Source organism: Gorilla gorilla, chromosome 2, assembly GCF_029281585.2.
Source record: "Gorilla gorilla gorilla isolate KB3781 chromosome 2, NHGRI_mGorGor1-v2.1_pri, whole genome shotgun sequence".
Classification (NCBI taxonomy): domain Eukaryota; kingdom Metazoa; phylum Chordata; class Mammalia; order Primates; family Hominidae; genus Gorilla; species Gorilla gorilla.
In genome coordinates, this window is record NC_086017.1 from 137,741,779 (window position 1) to 137,768,787 (window position 27,009).

At 43.9% G+C, this 27,009-nt stretch overlaps 1 long non-coding RNA gene across 1 annotated transcript in view; it reads left to right on the top strand.

The window, feature by feature from the left end:
* LOC109026391 (uncharacterized) overlaps nucleotides 1–27,009 on the top strand; it is a 46,305-nt gene that overhangs the window by 1,285 nt on the left and 18,011 nt on the right. The window contains exon 2 of the long non-coding RNA XR_002005417.4: nucleotides 25,393–25,449. This is a non-coding gene — a long non-coding RNA (uncharacterized lncRNA). The remainder of the gene's footprint in view (nucleotides 1–25,392; nucleotides 25,450–27,009) is intronic.

Genomic DNA, 27,009 nt, shown 5'->3' on the forward strand with positions numbered 1-27,009 from the left:
TTTATTTCTGTATGGTCAGTAGTAATACCTCCCACTTTCCTTTCTTATTTTACTAATTTGAGTCTTTTTCTTTCCTTAGTCAATCTAGCTAAAGCTTTGTTAATTTTGATCACTTCAAAAATCACCTTTTGGTTTTGTTGATTTTCTCCATTGTTTTTCCATTCTCTACTTGATTTATCTTTACTCTAACCTTTATCATTTCCTTACTTCTGCTAGCTTTGGATTTAGTCTGCTCTTCGTTTTCTAATTCCTTAAATTGTGTGGTTAGATCATTAATTTGGGATCCTTCTTATTTTTAAGATGTAGACATTAATAGCTACAAGTTTCCCTCTTAGCACTGCTTTCTCTGCATACCATAACATTTGGTATGTTGAGTTTTTCTTTTAATTCATATCAAGGCATTTTCTTTTTTCTTTCTCTTTCTTTCTTTCTTTTCTTTTCTTTCTTTATTTTTTTTTTTTTTGAGACAGTTTCACTCTGTCGCACAGGATGGAGTGCAGTAGCGCAATCTCGGCTCACTGCAACCTCTGTTTCTTGAGTTCAAGTGATTCTCATGCCTCAGCCTCTCGAGTAGCTGGAAATACAGGCAGGTGCCACCACGCCTGGCTAATTTTTGCATTTTTGGTAAAGACTTGGTTTTACCATGCTGGCCAGGCTGGTCTCAAACTCCTGGCATCAAATGATCAACCCATCTCGACCTCCCAAAGTGCTGGGATTACACGAGTGAGCCACTGTGCCTGGCCTAATTCATATCAAGGCATTTTCTACATTCCCTTGTGGATTTATTCTTTGACCTACTGGTTGCATAAAATGTGTTATTTAATAGGCAAATACTGTAATTTTTCCAGTTTTCCTTCTGTCATGGATTTCTAGTCATTCCATTGTGACAAAAAATATACTTTGTATGATTTGAATCTTCTTAGGCTTATTAAGATTTATTTTATGGCCTAATATGTCCTGGAGAACATCCCATGTACATTTAAGAAGAATGTATATTTTGCTATTGTTGGGTTTAGTTTTCTATATAATCTGTTAGGTCTAATTGGTTTAGAGTGTTGTTCAAGTGCTCTATTTCTTTTTCTTTTTCTTTTTTGAGACAGAGTCTCACTCTGTCACCCAGGCTGGAGTGCAGTGGCATGATCTCAGCTCACTGCAACCTCCATCTCCCAAGTTCAAGCAATTCTCCTGCCTCAGCTTCCAAGTAGCTGGGACTACAGTCGTCCACCACCACGCCCAGCTAATTTTTGTATTTTTAGTAGAGACAGGGTTTCACCGTGTTGGCCAAGCTGGTCTCAAACTTCTGACCTCAGGTGATCCACCTGCCTCAGCCTCCCAAAGTGCTGGGATTACAGGCGTGAGCCACTGCACCCAGCCTCTATTTCTTTATTGATCTTCTTCTGTTTGGTTCTATCGATTATTGAAATTTTGGTATTAAGATCTCCATCTATTATTGTAGAACTATTTCTTCCTTCAATTTTATCAATTTTTGCTTCATATTTTTGGGGGTTCTGTTGTTAGGTGCATATATGTTTATGATAGCTATATATTTTTGATGGAACAACCCTTTTATCAATGTTTAATGTTCTTTGTCTCTTGTAACCTTTTTGACTTAAAGTCTATTTTGTCTGACAATAACATATCAATGCAAGCTCTCTTTTGGTTACTGCTTTAATGGAATATCTTCTTCCACCCTTTTACTTGCAATCTATATGAGTTTTGAATCTAAAGTGATTCTTTATAGACAGCACATATATGGGTCTTTTATATATTCTGCTAATCTTTGCCTACTAATTGGATAATTTAATCCACTTTCACTTAAAGTAATTACTGAGAAGAAAGAACTTACTTCTGCCATTTAGTATTTCTTTTCCTTATGTCTCATGTGTTTTTTGGTCCTCAATTTCACAATTACTGCCTAAGCTGTAAAGTTACTTGATTTTTGTAGCGTACTACTTTGAGTCTTTTCTTCAGTCTTTTTCAGTATAGTTTTTAGTTACTATCTTAGTGGTTTAACTTGGAGGTTACAATCAACACCTTACACTTATAACCTCCTAGTATGAATAGCAACTTAGTTAAAATTATATATAAACACTCTACTCCTATATCTCTTCATTCCTCCACTTTATATTGATTGTCACAAATTTACATCTTTATACATTGTGCACCCATTAACATAAATTTGTAATTATTCCTTTATGCACTTAACTTTTAATTCCTATAGGTAAAAAAGGAGTTATATACTAAAATTACAGTCATACTGACTTTTATATTTAGCTATGTAACTACCATTACCAGTGTTCTTATTTTGTATTATAGTTTCAAGTTTCTGTCTAGCATATTTTCATTTCTGCTAAAACCCTCCCTTTTCCCTTTAGCATTTCTAATAGGAAAGTCTACTGATAACAACCCCCCTTTTTTGCTTTTGTTATTTGGAAATGTCTGAAGTTTTCCTTCATTCTTAAAGTATCATTTTGCTAAATATAGAAATCTTGGTTGACAGCTTATTTTTCTTTCAGGACTTTAAACATGGCATCCCTTTCCTGTGTAGCCTTCATGGTTTCTGATGAAAAATGAGCTGCTAATCTTATTGAGAATACCTTGTACGTGATGAGTAGCTCCTCTCTTGCTGCTTTCAAGATTCTCCATTTGTCTTTGAGTATTGACAGTTTGACTATAATGTGTGTTGGCATGAACTGAGCTTTTCGAATGTGTATTATTATGTCTTTCATCAGATTTGGGAAGTTTTCAGCCGTTGTTTCTTCAAATATTCTTTTATGTCCTTTTCTTTCCCTCTCTTCTCCTTCTGGGACTCTAATGCTGTGTATGTTATGCTTGATGGTGTCCCACAGGTATCTCAGCCTCTATTCACATTTTTCATATTTTTTCTTTATATTATTCAAACAATAATTTTTATTGCCTTATCTTCAAGTTATGGGTTGAATTGTGTCCCTCTGAAATTTATATGTTGAAATTCTAAACCCCAGCACCTCACCATATCACTTTTTTGGATATAAGATCATTGCAAGTTAGTTAAGATGAGGTCACACTGGAGTAGGATGGTCCCCTAATATAATATGACTAGTGTCCTTATAAGAAGGGAAAATTTTGGATGTAGACACACACTTAGGGAGAATGCTGTTTAAAGATAAAGACAGAGAACTGCAAACCAGAGAATGCCAAATAATGCTAGCAAACCACCAGAAGGTAAGAGAGAAGGATGGAACAGGTTCTGTCTCACAGCTCTCAGAGGGAACCAACCCTGCCATTTTGGACATATAGCCTCCAGAACTGTGAACCAATAAATTTCTGCTGTTTAAGCTACTGAATGTGTTTGTGGCAGTTCATTATGGCAGTCCTAGCAAACTAATTCTATGCTTTGTTTTTGGTTTTGTCTTACTGAGAACTGTACATTCTGAGTACTGTAATGTGGAAACTCTGGAAACCACATATTCCCACTCCTCAGGAATTATTTTTGTTTATTGAGGGTTGGAGCCACCTATTTGTGACTTCTTGAAAATTTTATAAAGTGTGTATTCATTGTGGAGTGTGGTTGCTGGAGTTTGTTCTCTGTGGTCAGCTAGAGACGTGACAAAGATTTCCTTAAATGTCTGGCTCCCAAAAAGGGCAAAATAAAAATAAAATATCTCTTCTTAAAAATTACTATTTCTCTAATTACCCTTGTGGCAGAGAAGCTGCTTCAGATTGTGGGAGTTGAAAGAATGACCAGCCTCTGAGCCGTCCCCCCAGCAACCAAATGCAGCCATCAGCAGTCAAACACACATCCTGGTTTGTGAAGGACAAGGTCCTTATTGCCCACTCTGGCACCAGCAGGTCACACCATGAACATAAGCTGTCATCCCATGGCTGCCTGCCACACTGCTAGGGAATGGAGGATATTAGGCACTATTAGAAACATGGAAATTCACCAGCTTCTTCATCAGGTTCTTCCATGGATGATGCAAGTTTTCAACTAGACTCCAGAGTTCCAAAATAGCTGCTTTGGAAACTTCCTGACAGCTCAATTGTTATCTCAGTGGAGGGATGGATTCCTGGCATATCCTATGCCATCATTTCCCATAATGTCATTTCTGTTCATTCATTTTCATTGCTGAGTAAATTTCTTGGTATGAACGTGCCATAGTTTGGTTAACTATTCACCTGTTAAAGGACATTTTGGTTGTTTCCAGGTTGAGGCTGTTATAAGTAAGGCTGCTACAAATATTCAGATACACACAGAAATGAACATAAGCCTTCATTTCTCTGGAATAAATGCCCACCCATTGGATTTTTAGTTTCTACCATCAAAATTGACATTTTTCCCATCGAAGTACTAACCAGGCCTGACCCTGCTTAGCTTCTGAGATCAGATGAGGTCAGGTGTGTTCAGGGTGGTATGGCCATAGAGAAAATTCACATTTCTAATATTTCTAATAGTTATCTTTTGGGTCTCTGAATGCTACTTTTGATAATATATTCTATGTTCAGGTCATGATTGTAATAGATTCTCTCTGAGGATTTCTGTAATACTCCCTGTTTCTTTCAAGTCTGATGATCTTTCTCTACTCATATTAAATGTTGGAGATTAAAAAGATGTTTGGATTTGGTGGACATGGAACTGTCCTTTATCTTTATTCTAACGGTAGTTTTACAATTGTGTTTTCTGGACTCAGAACTGTACACCTAAAAACTGAATTTGATTATAAGTAAATTATGTCTTAATTTTTAAAAATTAAAAAGAAAAACAGCATTTGAAGGCTCTAAGCATGCGTTCATGGCTTACTGAATTTGAGCTTCCTTGTCAGATAATCTAACTGGGTAAGTTTACTTAAGGACGTTTACTCAGTATCTTTAAGTCTTCCCTTAGGGACCTATAAGACTACCAATCTCTGGCTAGAGCAAGGGTGAAGGGCTCATTGCCAGAGTTGTGGAAGGTGAGTGGGAGAAGAGGTCTGAGGATTCAGGAAGTATTTGTTCATCTCAATATTGTGCTAGTGTAGCATCCATGTCTCCATTTGTGCCTAGTGCCTTGTAGTCAAGAGATCCTTGGTTTTAACTCTCTCCAGAAAATAACCTTCTGGACAGTACAGAAAATGCCCTGAAAGGTGGTGGGAGGTGGGAATCCCATTGTCTCATAAGTAAATTTTCAAAGAATCTACTTTATCTCAGCTGGCCACCACACCCCAACCTGTTCACTTCCTTTTCCAGAGGCACATGGTGTCAGCACTTTGAGATTTTGATTACTTTGATATAAAGTCAGAATGGGTTCTTGACTTTCCCCCATACCATCTCAGAATTTTATTTCTTTTATATGCTGGGTTATTTTCCACTCATCTATTGCTTTTCTTTCCAAAATTTCACTGCTTGACTGTTTGTCTCTTCTCCTATCCTGAAAGAAATTAAAGAATACCTAAGTAAATGGAAAGACAACCTGTGTTTATGGATTGGAAGATTTAATATTAAGATGGCAATACTACCTAAAATGTTCCACCAATTCAATGTCATCCCTATCAGAACAGATTCAGTGCAATACTTATCAAAATCCCATTCATTTTGTGCAGATATGGAAAAGCTGATCCTCAAATTCGTACGGAAAGGCAAGAGACCCTGAATGGGCAAAACAATCTAGAAAAAGTAAGACAAAGTTGGAAAACCCACACTTCTTAATTGGAAAACATGCTACAAATATACACTAATCAAAACATTGTGATACTAGCATGAGGATAGACATAGATCAATAGGGTAGAATTGAGAGTCCAGAAATAAACCCATAAATCTATCATTAATTGTCTTTTTACTAGGGTACCAGGACCATTCAATGGGGAAAGAATTGTCTCTTTAACAGATGGCACTAGGACAACTGAGTATCTGCATGTAAAAATATTAAATTGGACCCTTACATTGTACTACACACAAACATTAGCTAAAAACAGATCTAAAGTCTGAATATAACACTCTTAAAAGGAGTCTTCCAAACTATAAAAGTCTTAGAAGGAAGTATAGGTTTAAATCTCCATATCCTTTCATTGGACAAGGATTTCTTAAATATAACATCAATAGTGCAAGCAACAAAATAATAAATAGATTAAATAGACCTTGTCAAAACTAAAACCTTTCATGCTTCAAAGGATATTATCGAGAAAGCCAAAGACAACCCATATAATGGGAGAAAATACTTGCAAATATGATAATGTTTTAACATTCCAGATTATATAAAGAACTCTTACAAATCAACAACAACAACAAAACACCAATTTAAAAAGGTGCAAAGTACTAAAATAGACATTTTACCCAGGTAGATATACAAATGGCCAACAAGCAAATGAAAACATGCTCAACATTGTTAGGCATCAGCAAAAGGCAAATAAACCACAGGGAAATACTACTCCACATCCATTAGGATGGCTATTAGCCGAAAAAAAGGAAAAACCAAGTGTTGGTGAGGAGGTGGAGAAATCAGAACCCTCTCACATTGCTGGAGGGAATGTAAAATGGTACAGTGGCTGTGGAAAACAGCCCGCCAGTGCCTCAGAAAGTTAAACATAGGATTACCAGAAGACCCAGCGATTCCACTCCTAGGTATATTTACCAAATGATTGAAACAAGGACTCAGGCAGATTCTTGTACACTAGTATTCATTGCGGAATTATTTATAATAGCTAAAAGGCAGAAACAACTCAAATATCCATCAACAGATGAATGTATAAACAAAATGTGTTATAGCCATACAATGGAATATTATTTAGCATGAAAATGAATGAAGTACTACTTTATGCTACAACAGGATAAACTTCAACAACATTAAACTAAGTGAAATAAGCCAGGCACAAATGGTCACATATTATTCCAATTTTGTGAAATATCTAGAATAGACAAATTCATAGAGACAAAGTAGAATAGAGTTTGTCAGGAGCTGGGGAGGTGGGAAATTGGGAGTTACTGTTTAATGGGTATGGGGTGTCCCTTTGAGATGATGGAAATATTTTGACAAGAGGTGGTGGTTGCACAATATTGTGAATGTACTAAATGCCATTGAATTGCACTCTTTAAAATGATTAATTCATGTGAATTTATCTCAATAAACACAACTCCACCCACCGCCCCCTACACACAGATGAGCCTAGAACATCTTGTTTGCCAGAAAGCAAGTCAGTGATCAAAGAGTGATGAGGACACTTCAAAATGACCCAGAACCAGCTTGAATTGGTCAAATCAGGGACAATCTGTATTTTATTAACTCAGCAACAAAAAGAAACAAACTACTGATGTCCACAACAATGTAGATTGGTCTCAAATGCATTCTGCTAAATGAACAAAATGAGCCACTATAGACTACATACCATGTGATTCTACTTGCAAAACTATAGTGACAGAAACAGACCAGTGGTTGGCAGGGGTCAGTACTGAAGGGGAGTGGACTGATTTCAAATAGGCACTAGGGAACATTTTTGGGGTTATAGAATTATTCTATATAACCATCATGGTGGCTACCTCAATAAAGCGGATAGGAAATAGAACTATCTGCCCATGTTTGAAAGAGACTTCACATTTCTCCACTATTCAGGGAAACCAGCTGCCATGGCCCGCATGACCCAGGTGGTCACAGGGGGCCAGGTGAGTGGAGACTGCCCCTTGACAAGGCGCATGTGCTCTCTGGACACCTGGGCTGCTTCACTCATTTGTGTCAGCGCTGGACTCCGAGGGTATATGAGCAGAAAGAAATTGTGCCTGACTCCTAAACGGCTTACAGGACAGAGAAGGGGGGAAGTAATACTGGGGTTAAGGGTTGTGTCCTGGGAGCCTGAGCTGGAGGCAGCCTGCGAGCATCTGCAGGAATAGCACCCTGTTCTCTCTCTGGAAGCCTCTGTGGCCAGTGCAGGAATCCCAGCCCCTCCCAGCCACAGGATGGGCTCTGCTTTCCCTGGTGCCATCGTGTGCTGGCAAAATGGAACAGCAGAGGTGGATGCACGGGCTCCAGGCTTGGCAGGAAGACTGGCTGACCCTGCTCTGGGACTGCAGCCCTTGAGATTTTGAATATCAGAGGGAGGGGGTGGCCCAGCAGGCCTGCGCTCTCTGATGAGGCATGCGTGTGGTGCAGTGATGAACCAAGTGGGCGAGGGCTGAAACCACCTCTCCCCTCAGATTTTCTGGAGCATCATTCCCGGCACAGGTGCAAAGAGGCTCAGGATGCTTATGACTCCAGTGTAGATTGTGTCCTTCATAAAACAGAACAAACCCTCTCCGTCGTGTTCAATGTTTCTTATTTTACATTCTTTTTTTCACATTACAATTGTGACCCAGGATTTTGCCTGGGTAATGGTGTTTGCTTTGGGGACAGCAAGAGGTCATTCTTCCATCCCCTCCTTTCACCACATACAAGGCTGCTGGGGAGGAGGGGTCAGGGACGTCAGATCGTGGGGCTTTGAATTCTGCCCTAAGTCCAACCTGGGGCCTGTGAGTCCACTAAAGAGAAAACTCAAATTGCATATTTTTAAATACAGAGACCAGATTCAAGTTTGAGAGTAGACAGCTGTGTGTGCAGTGGGGGACTTAGTGGGGACCACAGAGGCGGCAGGGGGGACCAATGAGTGAGCCCCTCCCAGACTAGAGCGTGGCTCATGGCTGTAGGAGCAGGGACATTTAATATTGTTGACAGCTTTTGTGTGTGAAGTCCTTTTGTGACCTGAAAGGCGCCAGTCCTGTGCCAGAGCCTGTGGTGGGAGCTGTGTCCCCTGGAGGCAGAGGGTGGTCCTGAGTCCTGGCCTCATCTCCATGGAGGGAATGAGAGCAGAGCACCAGCTCTGGGGTCAGGCAGCTGTCCAGGAAGATGTGAGTCAAACCCCTTTCCCCAAACACCAGAGGAAGGGGCCTTGACAGGGCTGGGAGAGGCCCAGGCTTGTTCCTCCAGGGCAGCAGCTCTCCAGTGCAGGCAGCTGGGCTGCCTTTGCACTTGGCTGGGCCATCCTTGGTATGCTGGTGGTGATCCAAGGGATTACAAGAAAACAGAGCCCCGGGTTCCCACAAGTGCATTCAAGGTGCTGCAGGAAGAAATTCAGACTGCTTGACTGTGAGGCTAGTCTGTCTTCCAAATGCCTGGGGTTGGAAATGCCCTTTAAATTGGCACACGGAGATGGCATGTTGGTCAGCACTCACCTGCTGCAACAAAGACACCTCCAATGCAGTGGCCCCGAAACGCAGAAGCTGGCACCTCCCTCTCCTAACCCTCTAAAGATGAGCAGCCCACGTTGGTGGGACTGTGCCCAGTGAGGTCACTCAGTAGCCCTGGTCCTTCCTTGTGGTTCGCCTCTCCCTGAGGTGCATGCCTGCAGCTGGCTCCTTTCACACCTGTACTCCCGCCTGTGGGCTGGAAGAGGAGAGGAACTGGAGGGCAGAAAATTTCACATATAAGGACTTGAAGTGGAAGCTGCAACATCATGTCCCAAACCTAGTCACATGGTTGGCAGCCATGCCAGCTGCAAAGGGACATTGGACATATGGTCTCTAGCTGGCATTGTATGCCCAGCCGAGACTTTCCTCCTAAAAGGAAGAAGTAGGGACTGGCTTCAGCAGGAACTGGCAGGAAGCTCTTCTAAAGTGATGAGAGGCCTGTTCTCTAAGCAGATTGGTCTTTAGTTTCCCAACAGACTGGTGGCTCGAGGGTCCTCGCCAATGCTGGTGCTATGCGTCCAGCAGAGCAGAGCATGCCCTGACACAGAGCAGAAGCTGGTTCCGGACAGGCCCTTACTGCCCTGGGGCCTGCAGCCAGGCTAGTTGGGGGACCATGCCCTGAAGCACACAAGCTGGGTGCTCCCGCCTGTCTGCACCCTCTGGCAGGGTGAGCATGGGCCCTGAGCCCTGCTCTGCTCCTGCAGCTTGTGCCCTGCCTAGTCCCATCACATGTGGATCCCAGATCCAGGCACCTCCCTTCTCAGTACCCAACCCCACCGCCACCCCGTGACCACCCAGGAGGCCACCATGTTGTGCCCTGCCAGGCCCTTCCTCAGCAAACTGAGAAAATAGCTCCTCCTGGGGTGAGGGGAGCTGGAAGGTTTACCTCACCGCCCAACTGGCCGGGGTGTGAGCCAGGCAGGAATTTGGACAGTCTTGACACATGAAGCAGAACAGCCCATCCTGGCCTGCAGAGGGCACCGGGGGTGGCCAGAGAGCAGGAGAGCAGCCTGCAGCGCTGGGCTCTTGGTTTGGCTCTCATAGACCTGTGTGTGGCCTACATGGGCTCTTGGACACCGTCAGACAAGGACTGGAGGGACATGTGGCTGGGGTGGAGGACAAGGGTCGGAAGGGAGGGCAAGGGAGGAATAGAAGCCAGACACACACCCTCACTGCCTCCCCTCACACAGCACAGGGCCTCCTGGAAGAGGCTGGGCTGGCAGAAGCGGTCGGGGAAACCATCCATAGCCAAGGCCTGGGTCTTGAAAGCAGTCTGGAGAGATGACGGCAGACTCATTTCACGGGCTCAGAGGCCAGGGAGGCTCCTTGGCAGCTCATAGGCCCTGTCAACTGGGGCTACTAGAAGGACGAACTGTGTTCAGGGCCCTGCTTGGTGGCTGACAGCACACTGGGCCCTGGAGCCGCCTCACCCTTCCGTCCCTTCAATGTTCGTAAGTCTCCCATATGCGCTACTCTCTGCTGGTCCATCACTGTGTGCCGTCGCATTATTTCATGCGGTTTAAAGAGTCAAGCAGTTCACATATAAGGAGCTCATGGCTGTCAGCTGCAGAGCTCCTGGAGGCAGCTGCTCAAGAGAGAGGGTTGGTAACAGGGCCTCCCTGGCTTTCCTAACTGGACAACAGCAGCCAGTGCCACTCTGCGGCTCTCACTGAATCACTTGACACGAGCAGAGCAGCAGCACCCAGAGCTGCAAAGCCTTCCTGAAATAACCCTCCACGAGCAGGGGGCTCTTCCCCCATGGTTCCATTGTCAGGTCCGGCAGGAGGCAACAGGTGGCCCACTCCTGAGGGTGAACTCACCAGGAGAGTTGCGGGAGATGTTAGCACCCCATGTCAGCGGGGAGGAGCTGCCTGAGGGCTGCGGCCTGGGTGGAGGTCACAGCCTCTGCCCACCTGGGGTGGCTGTGGGGCTCCCACCCCATTTGGTCTCCTGCTGGTGCCTCCCATGGGTTGGACCTGAGTGGAGGTCAAGGCTGGAGTCCTGCTGACAAGTCCTGGAGGTCATCTCCAGGGACACAAAGCAGGTGGAGGAGGGCTGGCGGTGGGGGCGGTGGGGGGTGTCTGCAGGAGCAAACAGAACCTCCAGCACACTGCTTTGCTTCAGGAATGACTTTTCTGACTCAAGCTCAGCATAGTGAGTGGCATGCTGTCCCCTGCCCCACCACGCACTGAGGCAGGTGCTCCCTGCTGCTCACCAAAACCAAAGGCCATACCCTCTGTGCCTACTGTCTCAGGCCACGCCTGCCAACAATCCCCTGCTAGCTGGCCAACGGCGACATTCCCATCCTTCACAGGGGAGCATTATTCTCAAACAGGGATGTATGAGTCTATCGAACTCAGCACTTGCATTTCATTGTTTGTATCTGGTGCATTATTTTATACAAGTAACATGTGCATGTGGTCTAAAGAGACAAGCCCTAAAAGGCTCACACGAAATACCTCTGCTCTCTGAACAGCCTTTCCCTTCTGCCAGGTCCCTTTCCCAGCAGCAGTGGTGTTTGTCTGGTTTGTTGTTTCTTATTGCTAAGCCATTGGGTGTAGCTGCCTTGGCTTCTTCCATGTGAGAGATCATCCGCTGATACCTGTTGTGGGAGATGAGGACTCAGCTGTTAAAAACTGGCCTCCATGCCCTATCTCATCCCCTAAAGCAATTACAGGAGAACTTCTGGATAAATCAGCATTCATCACTTACATTTCATGCCTGGGCAAACATCATCCTTTCTCATGGCTGGCTCTGCCTTACCCTCCACTTTCCCAGGGCCAGGATAGTTTTCTTGGCCTTTCCCCTCTGGCCGCCCAGGCTCTCCAGAAAGACATTTTGCCTTCTTCTGGGTGGAGGGTACAGATCTGGCTTGCAGTGCCCTGGAGATCTTCAGTAGTCTCTTAATCTCTTCCAGGGGACTGGGAAACCCCTGTCCAAAAACCTTGTCTCCACGTTCCAGAGAGGACGCCTCTGCAGTGGTGGAGCAGCAGCAAGCCAGCCCCACGCTCAGTCGTGCCCTCACAGGCTCCGGTGGCATCTGCTGCTCAGCTTTCAGCTCCGGCTGCCCAAGTCTCCTCTCGCTCAGGTCCCTCATCCAGCTCTGGCTTCCAGAGGTCAGCTGCTGCAGTCTCCTATCCTCCTATTCTTCCGGGTCTAGGCCTTCATGAAACATCCCACTGCAATCTGAGAGGACCTTCGGTAGACAGTATTATTACATTTGTTTTCAATCCACCTTCTTAACCCAGAGGTCCACTTTATCTTATATATCTTTTCTTCTGTGCCGTTATTATTATAATTCCCTTCTGTTTAAGGCAGTAAGATTGGTTTCCTTTTACGGTAGTTGTAAACCAAAAGTATCTCAGACAGGTCCCAATCAATTTTTGCCAAGGTTAAGGACACATCCCGGGAGACAGGTCTGTGCCTTTCTCCAAAGATGGTTTTAACGGCTTCAATATTTAAAGGAGAAAAGCCTGCTGGAGGGGACAGAGGGAGGGTATGGTCTCATTACTGAATCCACATGTTGCAAGAGAAAAGGAGCAGGTAGGGGAATGGTCAATTATGTGTTCATCCTGTGCTCACTATAAGATAAGGTGAACATGGAGTGAAGCTCTTTAACTTTTATCTGTTACTGTCTGATCAGGAACAAAAGGAAAGGCCGCTTCTTGCACAACTCGGCTTTCAGCTTAATTTTTTCCTTTAGGCAGAGTGAATTGGGGTCCCAGTTTTATTTTCCTTTGTAAACCAAAAATAAAATTCTAAGGCTCCCCAACCATTTGAATGAACCCCTCCTCTCCACCAGGGCATTCCAAAGTTAACCAGAAAAACTGTTTTAGGACATGATGGGAAGGGAGCGTTGAGCATGCTTCATCATACCATCTTCCTGTTAGCAGTGGTGGCGAATCAGTACAGGTCTGCAGCAACCTCAGTTCTTGCCTCCTCAGAGGAAAGAATTCAGCCGAGGGGCATAAGGCAAAGGGAGAGACAGAGGGCAGTTTGGAGTGGGAGTGAAAGTTCACTAAAAGGTTTATATACTTTTTATAAAGGTTTAGAGCAGGAATGACAGGAAGTAAAGTATACTTGGAAGAGGACAAGTGGGTGTCTTGAGAGATCAAGTGCACGGTTTGACCACTGACTTGGGGCTTACATGTTGGCAGGCTCCCGGAGGGTTGCATCCCTTCTCCTCTGATTCTTCCCTTGGGACGGGCTGTCTGCATGAGCAGTGGCCTGCCAGAACTTGGCAGGAGCCACAGGTGTGGTGTGTTCACTGAAACCGTGCGCATGCTCGCTTGAGGTGTTCTTCCCTCCCAGTCAAGTGTTTTAAACTCCATCGTTTTGCCTCTTAATGCACATGCTTGAACACACTCGCCCAACTCCAGAGACCTTATCAGGAAGCTGCTGCTCACCAGCTTCAGATTGTATCTATCTATTGGGAGACTGCCTTTTCCCGGCGCTGGCTGCGACCAATTATTATTTTTAGAGAGACAGTTTCACAACTGCTTGACCATCACTTGATGGTGGCCTGACATTCCCGGTGGGGAGGCCCTTTCCTGCCATGCTCATGTCTGACTAGCTACCTATACTATAACACTCCTTTTTGGATTTCAGGAAAAGCTGACCAGCATTAACATCAACACAGACCTTAAGTGTGATAAGAAACATTTATATTCTATTCTCTCTGAAGCCTGCTACCTGGAGGCTTCATCTGCATGTTAAAATTTCGGTCTTCACAGCCCCTTATCATCGTAACCCAGATACTCCTTTCTATTGATTCCAGGTCTTTAGATAATAACTTAACTCTTTCAAACAACTACCAATTAGAAAAGTTTTAAATCTACCTATAACCTGGAAGCCCCTCTGTATATCTTACATGTTTTCGATTGATGTCTCCTGTCTCTCTAAAATGTATAAAACTAGGCTGTGTCCTGACCACCTGGGGCACATGTTCTCAGGATCTCTTTGGCCATTGGTCACCCATATTTGGCTCAGAATAATCTCTTCAAATATTTTACAGTTTGACTCTTTTCACTGACACCTTTCACATAGCAATATTGTTTCCTTTTAAAATACACGTATTTAAGTACATATTCATAAAATGTGAGTTGATTTATAAAAATATTACTAGGTAGGGCAGGCGCAGTGGCTCACGCCTGTAATCCCAACACTTTGGGAGGCCGAGGCTGGCAGATCACCTGAGGTCGGGAGTTCAAGACCAGCCTGACCAACATGGAGAAACCCCATCTCTACTAAAAATACAAAATCAGCTGGGCGTGGTGGTGCATGCCTGTAATCCCAGCTACTTGGGAGGCTGAGGCAGGAGAATTGCTTGAACTTGGGAGGCGGAGGTTGCGGTGAGCTGAGATCGCACCATTTTACTCCAGCCTGGGCAACAAGAGTGAAATTCCATGTCAAAAAAAAAAAAAATTACTAGGTAAACAGTATAGGTGAAAAGTGACTGGTAGAAATCAGGAGTGATGGAAGTTTGGGAAACACAGCACTTAAGGAATTTTAAGGTTCCTTAGATATTTCTGAAATTTAATGATTTTGTAACTATTAGGAAAGTAAAGAAAGATACCTAAATCTCCAAATTTCTTTGATCTGAAATACACAAATGATCATCTTAGTAGACTGAGAAAAGCTTTTGACAAAATCCAACACTCTTTAAATGATAAAAACTCTCAATAAACTAGGAATAGAAAGGAACATCCTCAACTCAACAAAGGGTGTCTGTGAAAATTCCACAGAGAATAGAACATTCAGTGATGAAAGACTGAATGCCTCCCCTGGGATCGGGAGGAAGGCAAGGGGGTCTCTTCTGGCCACTTCCACTCAACATTACACTGGAGGTTCTAGGTCGTGCAACCAGGAAGAAAGAAACAATCCTGTCCAGATTGGAAAGGAAGGAGTACAATTATCTTTATTTGCAGGTGACAGGATCCGGTACCTAGAAAATTCTAAAGAATTCATTAGAAAAACTACCAGAACTAATAAAACTAGTTCAGCAAGATTGCAAGTTGTAAGATCAATATACAAAAATCAAGTGTACTTCTATATACTAGCAATGAGCAATCCAAAAATGAAATTAAGAAAATTTCATTGACGAAAGCATCAAAAAGAATAAAATATTTGAGACTAAGTTTAATAAAAGAAGTATAAGACTTGTACCCTGAAAACTACAATATATTGCTGAGAAAACTTCAAAAAGCTCTTATATAAATGGGGAGACATTCCATGTTCATACATACTGAGATTTCATCATTAAGATAAAATACTCTCAAAGTGATCTATATATTCCAGGCAAAATCCCAGAAACTGATAAGCTGATCCTAAAATTTATATGGAAATACAAAGAATCTAAAATAGCCAAAACAATCTCGGAAACGGACGAAATAGAAGGATTCACACTTCCCACTTTCAAAATGTAATACAGGGTTACAGTAATGAAGTAATGAAGACAGACAGTGTGTTACTGGCATAAGAATAACCAATGGAACAGAATTAAGAGTCCTTCTGGACTTACATTTATGACCAACTGATTTTTGACAAGGGTGCTGTGCAATTAAATGTGGAAAAGGCAAGCTTTTTTTTTTTTTTTTTTTTTAGAGACGGAGTGTCACTCTGTTGCCCAGGCTGGAGTACAGTGGCGCAATCTCGGCTCACTGCAAGCTCTGCCTCCCAGGTTCAAGCCATTCTCCTGCTTCAGCCTCTCAAGTAGCTGGGACTACAGGCGCCTGCCACCCCGCCCGGCTAATTTTTTTGTATTTTTAGTAGAGACGGGGTTTCACCATGTTAGTCGGGATGGTCTCGATCTCCTGACCTCGTGATCCACCCACCTCCGCCTCCCAAAGTGCTGGGATTACAGGCATGAGCCACCATGCCCGGCCGGAAAAGGCAGTCTTTCAAGGGTACTCTGTCCAATGGTACTGGAACAATTAGATATATGCAGGCAAAAAAATGAACTTAAAAACTTACCTCACATCACACACAAAAATTACCAAAAATAGATCATAGACTAAAATATAAGAGCTAAAACTATAAAACTTCTAGAAAAAATGAGAAAAACTTTATGATTTTGCATTAGGCATAATTCTTAAATAAGATACCAAAATCATAATCCAAAGGAGGGAAAAACTGACAGTCAGACTTTATCAAAATTATAATTTTTGTGCTTCTAAAGACACCATTATAAAAATGAAACCAGCCACAAATGGGGAGGAAATATTTTCAAATCATATATATGGTAAATAAATGGTATCCAAATAATATAAAGAGCTCTTATCACCCAAAAATAAGAAAACAAACAACCCAGTTAAAATATGGACAAAAGATCTGAAAAGACATTGCACCAAAGAAGGTATATGACTGGCTGAGAAGTACCTAAAAGGCCCTCAATATTGTTGGTCATTAGAGAAATGAAAATTAAAACCTCAGTGAGACACCACTCTCTACCCATTAATGCCTATTATAAAGAATTATTGCTGAGGATGTGGAAAAACTAGAAATTTCAATGGGTTCAAGCAATTCTTCTGCCTCAGCCTCCCGAGTAGCTAGGACTACAGATGCGCACCACCACACTCAGCTAATTTTTGTATTTTTAGTAGAGACAGGGTTTCACCATATTGGCCGACCTGGTCTCGAACTCCTGACCTCGTGATCCGCCCACCTCAGCCTCCCAAAGTGTTGGGATAACAGGTGTGAGCCACCGCGCCTGGCCGTTCTGCCTGTTATTAAATGTGGTCTACGAACACTGATGCGTCCAGCTCGGGGAAGGTTCTTGGCAGCCCCTCCAAGGGCAGGTGCTGCAGTCACCAGGGTGGGAGGCACCCTCTTCTGTGCTCACCACACACCACTGCAGGTGTGTGCCCAGCAGCTGTTCTCCTAGGGTTAGAGGTTCTTTCTACATAATTCATTAAACTCTTTTCCACAAATATTTGTTGCACACCTACTAGGAGTCAGGCAGTGTATCAGGAGCTGGGAATGCAGTGATGAGCAAACCAGACACAGGCCCTCCTCCCACGCAGTATGCAGCCTCCTGGGGGAGGCAGACTGGAACCAAATAACCAAGAAGGAAATTCTCTGTGGGTGGGGGCTGAGTACACATTGATTAGATAAAGGGGAAGGGAAAGGGCTCCGGGCAGAGAAAGTGCAGAGCTGGCTGGCTGGGCACCTGGCTGGAGAGCAGGGAGCTGGGGGTAGCTGGAAGATGGGCAGCCCCCCACTAGGCAGGGCCTTGAGCCATGCTAGGGACTTTGGTCTGTGGTATCAGAGTACTGGTGGTCATTTACACAGGCTCAAAGTCAAGATCCACCACTCACCAGTGCATGACCTTGGATGCATTACTTACTCTCTCACCTTAGTTTCCTCACCTGTCAAATGCAAGCAATCACAGTTGCAGGGAGGATGAAATGGCTGTGGAGGTCCTCAGATGGTACTTGCACACTGGGAGGCTGGGTGGGTGTTTGCTATTCTTATGCAATCCAAAAGAAACGGTATCTTTAAAAGGTTTTAAGCAGGAGAGTATCATCATCAGATTTGTGGACATGGGAAGGACAGATGGGAGGGGTGGACATGACAGGGGGACTTAGGACGTGGAATTGAGAGGTTGGATGTGGAGGGGAGGCAAAGGAAATGTCAAGGACGAGCCTCTGCTGGGGCAGCATGGAGGTGCCAATCGCTGAGATGTGGGTCGTAGATGTGGTGTGTGCTAGGAGGCAGGGTGTGTGCTGGGAGCTGCGGCCTAGATGGGTGGCCAGGGGACAACAGTGCCTAAGGAGGACCCGGGGCTGTGGAGCAGGGGGGCTGGGGTCTCCGCCTCCACACTGCTGGCCTTCCTGGTGTGGGGCCGCCCATCCTTCTGGGATGTTTAGCATCCCTGGCCTCTCCCAGCCGAATGCCAGTGCAGCTCCCAACTCTCCAGCTGTGGTGACCAAAATGTCTCTGACATTGACAAGTGTCCCTGGGCAGGGTGGGAGGGGAGTGGGGGGCATCACAACTGCAGTTTGGAGGCAGTGCTCTAGGTCTCAAGGCTGCCCAACACCCAGAGGGCAGCCCTGCGCTCCAAGTCCGCCCTCCCCAACACACTGGGCTGAACCCACCAGCCCCTGGGCTCTGTCTTCAAAAGCCCATCCTCAAAGTACCAGCCCACGAACTAGCCCCCACACTACCATCCCATAATGCTCTGCCCACCCCCCTCCTGCCCCAAGTGACCTCCACACCCCCCACTCCCTAATTCTTCTGCTGTGTACCAAGAACTGCTCTCCTGGTGGGGGTGAGGGCAGCCCCACGCCCATGTCCTTACCTCATCTTCTGGTGCCCTGCCCCTTGCCCTGAACACAGCCTGGCCTCCCATGCCTGGTTCTGGGCAGCAGCTAAGGGATCCACACACAAAATCTAACAACACACAACCCAGTGCCAGGGCCACACGATCCTTGAGTGGGTGACTCTGGAGAGCTGCACCTAGAGGAAGAGAGGCCTGGGCTCTGGCCCCCCTACCTGGGGCCTGGTCCTGCTCTGCGCCTCGTGCTGTGTGACTCTGGGCAGGCCCTTCACCTCCTGACCCTCAGTCTCCTCAAATGGAGGCCAGGAATAAGCCATGCCTCCTGGCAGGGTTGTTGTGGGCTTAAAGATGACACACCTGCTAGATGAGTCCCTTGCAATGCAGGGCAAAGGGATGAAGGGGGAAGAAGGGCTGCCCTCACTGGGCCTCTGATGATCCCCAAACTGCCCTCAAGCAGTCCCTGCACACCTGTGCCCTCCCAGGGGATGGGCTCCAGCCCTGGCCAACTTCTCCAGGTGCTCAGTCACACTGCTTCGTCTGGGGTCTCTCCCTTGTGATCTTAGCAATAGTCATGACCACATTTCACCCTGACAAACATGTAGAGCAGGAACCAGCCACAGAAGAAGGGGCTCACAGAGAGCTGTTGCCCCACCCACATGCCCTGCTCCTTTCTGCAGGCCAGACACAGCCACCACTAGATCTGGGGTTCTGTCCACGCCATGTCCTCCCCTTTGCACACTCAGCCTGCACTAACTCCAGCAGAGAAGCAGCTTTGTGTGGCACCCCCGACACTCCCCTTGGTGGTCCCCATTGGCTTGGATCCGTGATCAGCAGCACGCCACATGGGACCCTCCTCTCCATCCTCTCCCTTTCTTGTGTGTGGTGGCATCTCCTGTCCTCCCACAAACCAAGAGCTAAGGTGGGCAATCCCTGATCACAGGCTGGCATCCTGGGTTCAGAAGACAGACTGCCTGGGTTCAAATCCCAGTCCCAACGCTTACTAACTCTGGGCCTTGGGCAAGTTTTATAAATCTTCATCTGCTTCCTGTGTGTCTCATGGAGTTGACAATTAAATACAGCCCCTGCCTCAGAGAGCTGCAGTGCAGGTTAAATGAGACACAGAAAATGTGCCTGGCACAGAGCTCAATACATCGTTGCTATTGTTGTTGTTGATTTTAAAAGCAGTTTTCCTGGTATTTTACCATAAAACATACGGACTAGTGTGAGCCATTCTGCTATTTCCCATGATAAGAAAATGCAGGCTCTGCCCTCCACAGGTAAGGTATGAGAGGGCTAGCCAGGCCCCTGTTCAAGCCCACGGAACAGCTTGAAGCCCAGCACTCTGGGTGTTAGTGACTCTCATTGCCTGCGCTCCTCAGAAAACGTGACAGAACTCAGAGAAGTGAGAGGTTGGCCTCCGACACACAGCTGCAAACCAAAGGGCTAGGATTCTGCTATGAAACCCAGGGCTCTGTAAAGAGCAGTTTATGTGAAACACGGTATTTCTGGCAAGTAAACATTTGCTGAATGGAGGAAGTCACAGGGAAATCCTTAATCCTGCCTTAATGAGACAAACAGTCTGCTTAAGTGACAAAATGATTGTTTGTTTGTAACCCACCAGAGAGCAGAGAATGCAAACAAAAACAAAAGCAAAAACAAGGCAGACTAAAATAAATCCCCGAAAGTGACAAGCCTGCTCAGAAGGAGGGGGCCGGAAGATGCTTTCCTCCAGGTAAAGGGCTGGAAGTGGAGGAGCCCACCATGGATGGGGAGGAGAAACCGGCCATGCTCACAGCAGAACGCATGGGGAGTGGGTGTGTGGATTCCAATCCCCAGGAGCCCCAGCCCAGGACAGGTCGGCACCCACCCACCCTGGTTCTCCACCCATGCACAGGGCGGAACAGGATTGATAAGAGGCATCCCTCCAATGCAGCAAAGACTGGAGGCACGGCGCAGGGCACAAGGGGACCCTAGAGGCAGCACTGGAGAGCAACAAGAATGCCTAAGCAGTCCCCAGGGCCGAGGGCTCTCAGTAAGGCAGAGAAAAGTCTCCTGTGGTCAGATGCTGGGTGCAGGCTGGAAAGCATGAAGATGGCTGGAGTCTTTCCAGTGCTGAGATCCTAAGCCCTGCCGATGGGTCAGTCCTGATCACACTTTCAAGATGTGAGGTTTGTGGAGAAGAGTCTGACTAAAACTGCAAAAAAAAGCCCAGCCCAGCTTGGCTACATTTGGAACGACTGAGCCACCCACACTAACACATGGGCAGAAAAGGAGGAACACTCTTTTTCTGGAGGGTAAATGTTATTTATTAATACTTCAGCCTCTACTTTAGGTCGTGAGAATCACTAACACCCTGAGCGCTGGGCTTCAAGCTGTTCAATGGGCAGCCAACCCCAGGGTCCTGGATAGCCCTCCCTTACCTTACCTGTGGAGGGCAGAGCCTGCCCTTTCTTCAGCCTATCCTTTCATACATAATGCCTGACATGCAAACTTAGGAGACATATCAAAAAACAAGAAAATGTAACCCACCAATAAGAGGTAACGTTCAAAACATTCAATAAAAGCAGACAGGGATGACCAAGGTGTTGGGAACAGACAGGGGCTATAGAACTCGGATAAATATGTTAAATAGTCTAAAGGAAAAGGTGGATGTTATGTGAGAATAGAGGAGGAATTTGAGCAGATAAATGAAAATATAAAAAAGAACCTACAGAAATGCTAAAAAGGAAAAATGCAATTCATAAATAAAGAATTCATTTAATAGTTTTAACAGAAGATTGGATATAATAGAAGAAATAATCAGTGAACCTAAAGACAGGTCAGTATATCCAAACTGAATTACAATTATCCAAACTGAAAAACAAAAAGGAAAAAACTGAAAGTCTGAGATATGTAGGACATTAGAAGTTTAACACATCTGCAGCTGGAATTCTAGGAGAGACAGTATGGACAGAATAAACGTTTGAAGAGGTAATAGCTGAGAATTTTCCAAACTTGGTGTAAGACATCAACCTACAAATCCAAAAGCTCAGTAAAGCTCAAGCAGGATGGGTACAAAGAAAAACATCTATACGTACATAAGAGCCAAACTGCTGAAAATTAAAAATAAAGAAGAAAAATCTTAAGAGCTGGCAGAGAATGGGAAAAAGATACATTACATAAGAGGAAAACAATAAGGGCGACAGCTGATGTCTCATCAGTAACAATAGAAACAAGAAGATGAAGGAACTGCATCCTTAAAGTGCTGAAAGGGGGAAAGTGTCAAATTAGACTTCTCTATCCAGCAGAAGTAACCTTCAAAAATGAAATTGAAATAAAGACATTTACAGATAGACAAAATCTGAGGAAATCAGTGTCTACCAGACCTGCGAGAAATGCTAAAACAAGTTCTTCTGGCTGAAGCCTAAAACAGATAAAAGTGAGTTAAGGCATTTTCTTTTCATTTGTTTCTTGTGGGTTTTCCCCCCACTTACAACATAGATGGAAAATGGCTTAACTTCCTAGAGATTAAAATATGTAAATATGGGTCCTAGCACTGAGCTGAAAGAGATGTCTGGCCATGAGGAAAGTGGCTAGGTGGCACAGAGAGCCATGCAGAGGGCAGCAGGGAAGCAATATGAGTTCCGAGAGTTCCAAGAGAAGCAGACAGATCCAGCAGCAACCTGCAGCAGTGAGTGACTCGAGAGCAGATGGGGCAAGCCCCTATTCTCCCAATAAGCATGAGGTGCATTCCCTGGACATCTGTCGCAGCTGGGGAATGACTTGAGTCCTGGCTCTTTATATTGAAGATCACAACCAGAACAGACGGCAGAGAAGTTATGCCTGAGGGCTTTGTATGAACAGCTGTAAAACCCACAGCATGGTCTTTGATCACTTTGAGACTTCCATCAGTAGAAGAAATACTAAGTGAGGATAGGTCTCTGCTTTTAAATATGTATACCTTTCAAACTGTTTATTTTTTATGGCAATTTTCATGAGGAAAAGATGGCAGACAAATTAAACCTGTCCAAAAACGGGTAAAATGTTCTGATCACATGAAATATAAACTGAGTCCTACCTATTAATTTATTAACATTTTCTCATGCTGCCTTGATAAAGTGGAAAAAGAATGAGTTTGGAATCAACAGGCTGAGGTGTGAAACATGGCTCCAAAGGAGGGCCACTCTCCCTGTGGACACAGTTTCCTCATCTGTATTTTGTAGTGTTGTTGAGATGGTTAGATGAATGTATAAACCCAGCATGACTTCAGCTTACTGCAGAATTCAATATTCATTCCCTTCCCTGCACATGACAAAACTAATCTGTGCAGTTGACTGTTTACCTGTGCCTGGTATTCCCAGTCAATTATAAACTCTTTGAGGGTGCACACCACACATAATCCCCTATGCAGGACTGGGTCTTGTGTCACAACAATGGCCGAATAAACAAGGGTGATTTCCTAACACCATAGCATGGGACTAGCTAAGGCTGTCAATGGTATTAAATGAATTCACTGACTTATAGCTTAAACAAGTCACATATACCACCTTATAAAATCATCACAGGCTTCTTGCTGTAGAAAGGGATGAAGGCAAGTTAACAAGGCAGAGAATGTTTCCTACCTAGTATAATCAGGCAACCTCCAGGGAACAGCTGAAGTCTTCAGTAGTCCATAGTCACTTATATCACACAAAAGAAACATATTAAGAAAACATTTTGTGCTCTAAGAAGACAATTTGGGGCAATAGAGTCACAGCATGTTTGCCAGGAGCGGTGCACCGAATATGTTCACTTACATCCACTCAGCCTGCACAGCTAACATCCTGCAGTGACTTCACCCAAGGATTTTCATCAGCCCCCAAACAAGAACAAAACTGCCACTCTGCATTCACTCCTAAGATAGAAACTGCTCCCAAGAAAGCCATAATATGATGAAATGTTTTCCCCACTCATGTGGCAGGTAGCTTGACAACAGAAGTGAAACGGAGCAACTGAGTTGCTCCTCAAACGCAACAATCATGGATCATCTTTGAATCTGGAGGGAAATTGAAGGAGTTGAGAAACCTGGGTGGCCAGGGTCATAGATGACCTGGTACAGCCCATAGGAGCCCAAGACAGGTGGTTCAAATCACAGAAATAAAGCCATCAGTAGTGCTGGAAGCTAATTCCCACACATCTCTTCCTGCATACTGTTCACATGGCAGTGTCATGCTGGGACTAAAGAATGAAACCCAAGTATGCAGTCTGCCAGTGCTAATGGGAAACATTGATTAATCAGGAGAGTTAATAAAATCACAGTCTGCTAATGGGCAAATTCTGTGACACTGCATCCCAGATGCCTAATTCTGGATAAACACACACACACACACACACACACACACACACACACCCCTCAGACCTGCTCTTCTACCTAGATTCTCATCTCCCTTCATTCATCCTGTCCTCAGCCACTTTAGCTAGAAACATGTGACATCCTCAGTCCCTATTGCTACATACTTTTCACCCAACCAGTGTCTACCATTTGGTATCTGTTCAATGTATACTTTGAGCATTGATTAAATATCAATTTGGGCCACGTGTAATGGCTGACATCCGTAATCCCAACGTTCTTGGAGGCCAAGGCAGGAGGATCACTTGAGGCCAGGAATTCGAGACCAGCCTGGGCAACAAAGTGAGATCTCGACTCTACAAAAAGTTAAAAAAAATTTAGCTGGGCATGGTGGTACATGCCTGTAGTCCCAGCTACTCAGAAGGCTGAGGCAGGAGGATCACTTGAGCCCAGGAGTTAGAAGTTACAGTAATCTATGATTGCACCACTACACAGCCTGGGCAATGGGGTGAGACCTTGTCTCTTTAAAAAAAATCAATTTTGAAGTATAATTTACATATAATAGAATGCACCAAATAGGTATTCATTTTGATTTATGACTGATTGATGAATCAACTAATTCATACAGTCCTGTAGCCATCACCACACTCAAGATAATGAACCTTCCCGATACTCCAAGAAGTCCCATTGTGTCCCTTCCCAATAACTACTAACCCTTACCCCAGCCAACCACTGATTTGCTTTTTATCACTACATATTAGGTTGGTCTTTTCTAGAGCTTCATACACATATTATGAACATACACAAATAGTATGGACTTTTTTGGCTTCGTTTGGCATAATGATCTTGAGGTTCACCCATGTTACTGAATTTTGTCAGTGATCTACTCATTTTCATTGCCAAATAGTATTTCATTGTATGAATGTATTATGATGTATTTATCCAGTCACTTTCTGATGGACATGTGGGTTCTTTCCAATTTGAGGGCGTTATGAATAAAGCTGCCTTTCACACGAGTCTTTGTGTTTTACCTGGGAGTTAAATCATGGGGATATATAGTAAGAGTACATAGTAAGTTAAACATACATAGCAAGTGTATGTCTAACCTAACAAGGAACTGCAAAGTGGTTTCCTATTTCTACCCTTTATGTATGAAAGTTCTTGTTGCTCCACATTCTCACCAACGTTTAGTATTGTCAGTCTAAATGTAGCCACTTTTATGGGTGTGTTGTTGTATTTTACTGTATTTTTAATTTGAATTTCTCTATACTTAATGATGTTAAGCATCTTTTTATGTTGCTATTTTTGCTAAATGCACACTTTTATTGGCCAAACATGAAACATCTGCTCAAATCTTTTACCCATTTTTTATTGGGTTCCTTGTCTTCTTATTGTTGACTTGTAAGGATTCTCTACATAATCCAAATACAAGCCCTTTGTTGGATCTATATTTTATAAATATTTTGCTCCTAGTCTGTGGCTTGCCTTTTTCTTTCATAAAAGCTCTCAATGACTTTTTCAAAATGTTGATGAAGTACATTTATCATTATTTTATTCTATAGTTCATAATTTCTGTATGTTATCTAATAAATCTTTGTCTACACCAAGATCATGAAGGTTTTTCTCCTATGTTTTCTTCTAGAAGTTACAAACATACTTTGAAAACATTGGGGACTTGGTTCCAGACCACCACAATAAAGTAAGTATCACAATAAAGGGAGTCACATGAATTTTTTGGTTTCCAAGTGCATATAAAAGTTATGTTTATACTATCCTGTAGTCTGTTAAGTATATAATAGCATTATGTCTAAAAAACAATGTACATAATTAAAAATACTTTATTGCTAAAAAATGCGAACAATCATCTGAGACTTCACCAAGTCACAATCTTTTTGCTGATGGAGGGTCTTACCTCGATGTTGATGGCTGCTGACTGACAGGGTGGTAGCTGCTAAAGACTGGGGTGGCTGTGGCTATTTTTTATTTTATATATATATATATTATACTTTTAAGTTCTAGGGTACATGTGCACAATGTGCAGGTTTGTTACATATGTATACATGTGCCATGTTGGTGTGCTGTACCCATTAATTCGTCATTTACATTAGGTATTTCTCCTAATGCTATCCCTCCCCCCTCCTCCCAACCCATGACAGGCCCCGGTGTGTGATGTTCCCCACCCTGTGTCCAAGTGTTCTCATTGTTCAATTCCCACCTATGAGTGAGAACATGTGGTGTTTGGTTTTCTGTCCTTGCAATAGTTTGCTCAGAATAATGGTTTCCAGCTTCATCCATGTCTCTACAAAGGACACGAACTCATCCTTTTTTATGGCTGCATAGTATTCCATGGTGTATACGTGCCACATTTTCTTAATCCAGTCTATCATTGATGGATATTTGGGTTGGTTCCAAGTCTTTGCTATTGTGAATAGTGCCACAATAAACATATGTGTGCATGTGTCTTTATAGCAGCATGATTTATAATCCTTTGGGCATACACCCAGTAATGGGATGGCTGGGTCAAATGCTATTTCTAGTTTTAGATCCCTGAGGAATCGCCACACTGTCTTCCACAATGGTTGAACCAGTTTACAGTCCCATCAACACTGTAAAAGTGTTCCTATTTCTCCACATCCTCTCTAGCACCTGTTGTTTCCTGACTTTTTAATGATCGCCATTCTAACTGGTGTGAGATGGTATCTCATTGTGGTTTTGATTTGCATTTCTCTGATGGCCAGTGATGATGAGCATTTTTCCATGTGTCTGTTGGCTGCATAAATGTCTTTTTTTGAGAAGTGTCTGTTCATATCCTTTGCCCACTTTTTGATGGGGTTGTTTAATTTTTTCTTTTAAATTTGTTTAAGTTCTTTGTAGATTCTGGATATTAGCCCTTTGTCAGATGGAAAGATTGCAAAAATTTTCTCCCATTCTGTAGGCTGCCTGTTCACTCTGATGGTAGTTTCTTTTGCTCTTTAGTTTAATGAGATCCCATTTATCTATTTTGGTTTTTGTTGCCATTGCTTTTGGTGTTTTAGTCATGAACTCCTTGCCCATGCCTACGTTCTGAATGGTATTGCCTAGGTTTTCTTCTAGGGTTTTTATGGTTTTAGGTCTAACATTTAAGTCTTTAATCCATCTTGAATTAATTTTTGTATAAGTGTAAGTAAGGGATCCAGTTTCAGCTTTCTACATATGGCTAGCCAGTTTTCCCAGCACCATTTATTAAATAAGGAATCAATTTCTTGTTTTTGTCAGGTTT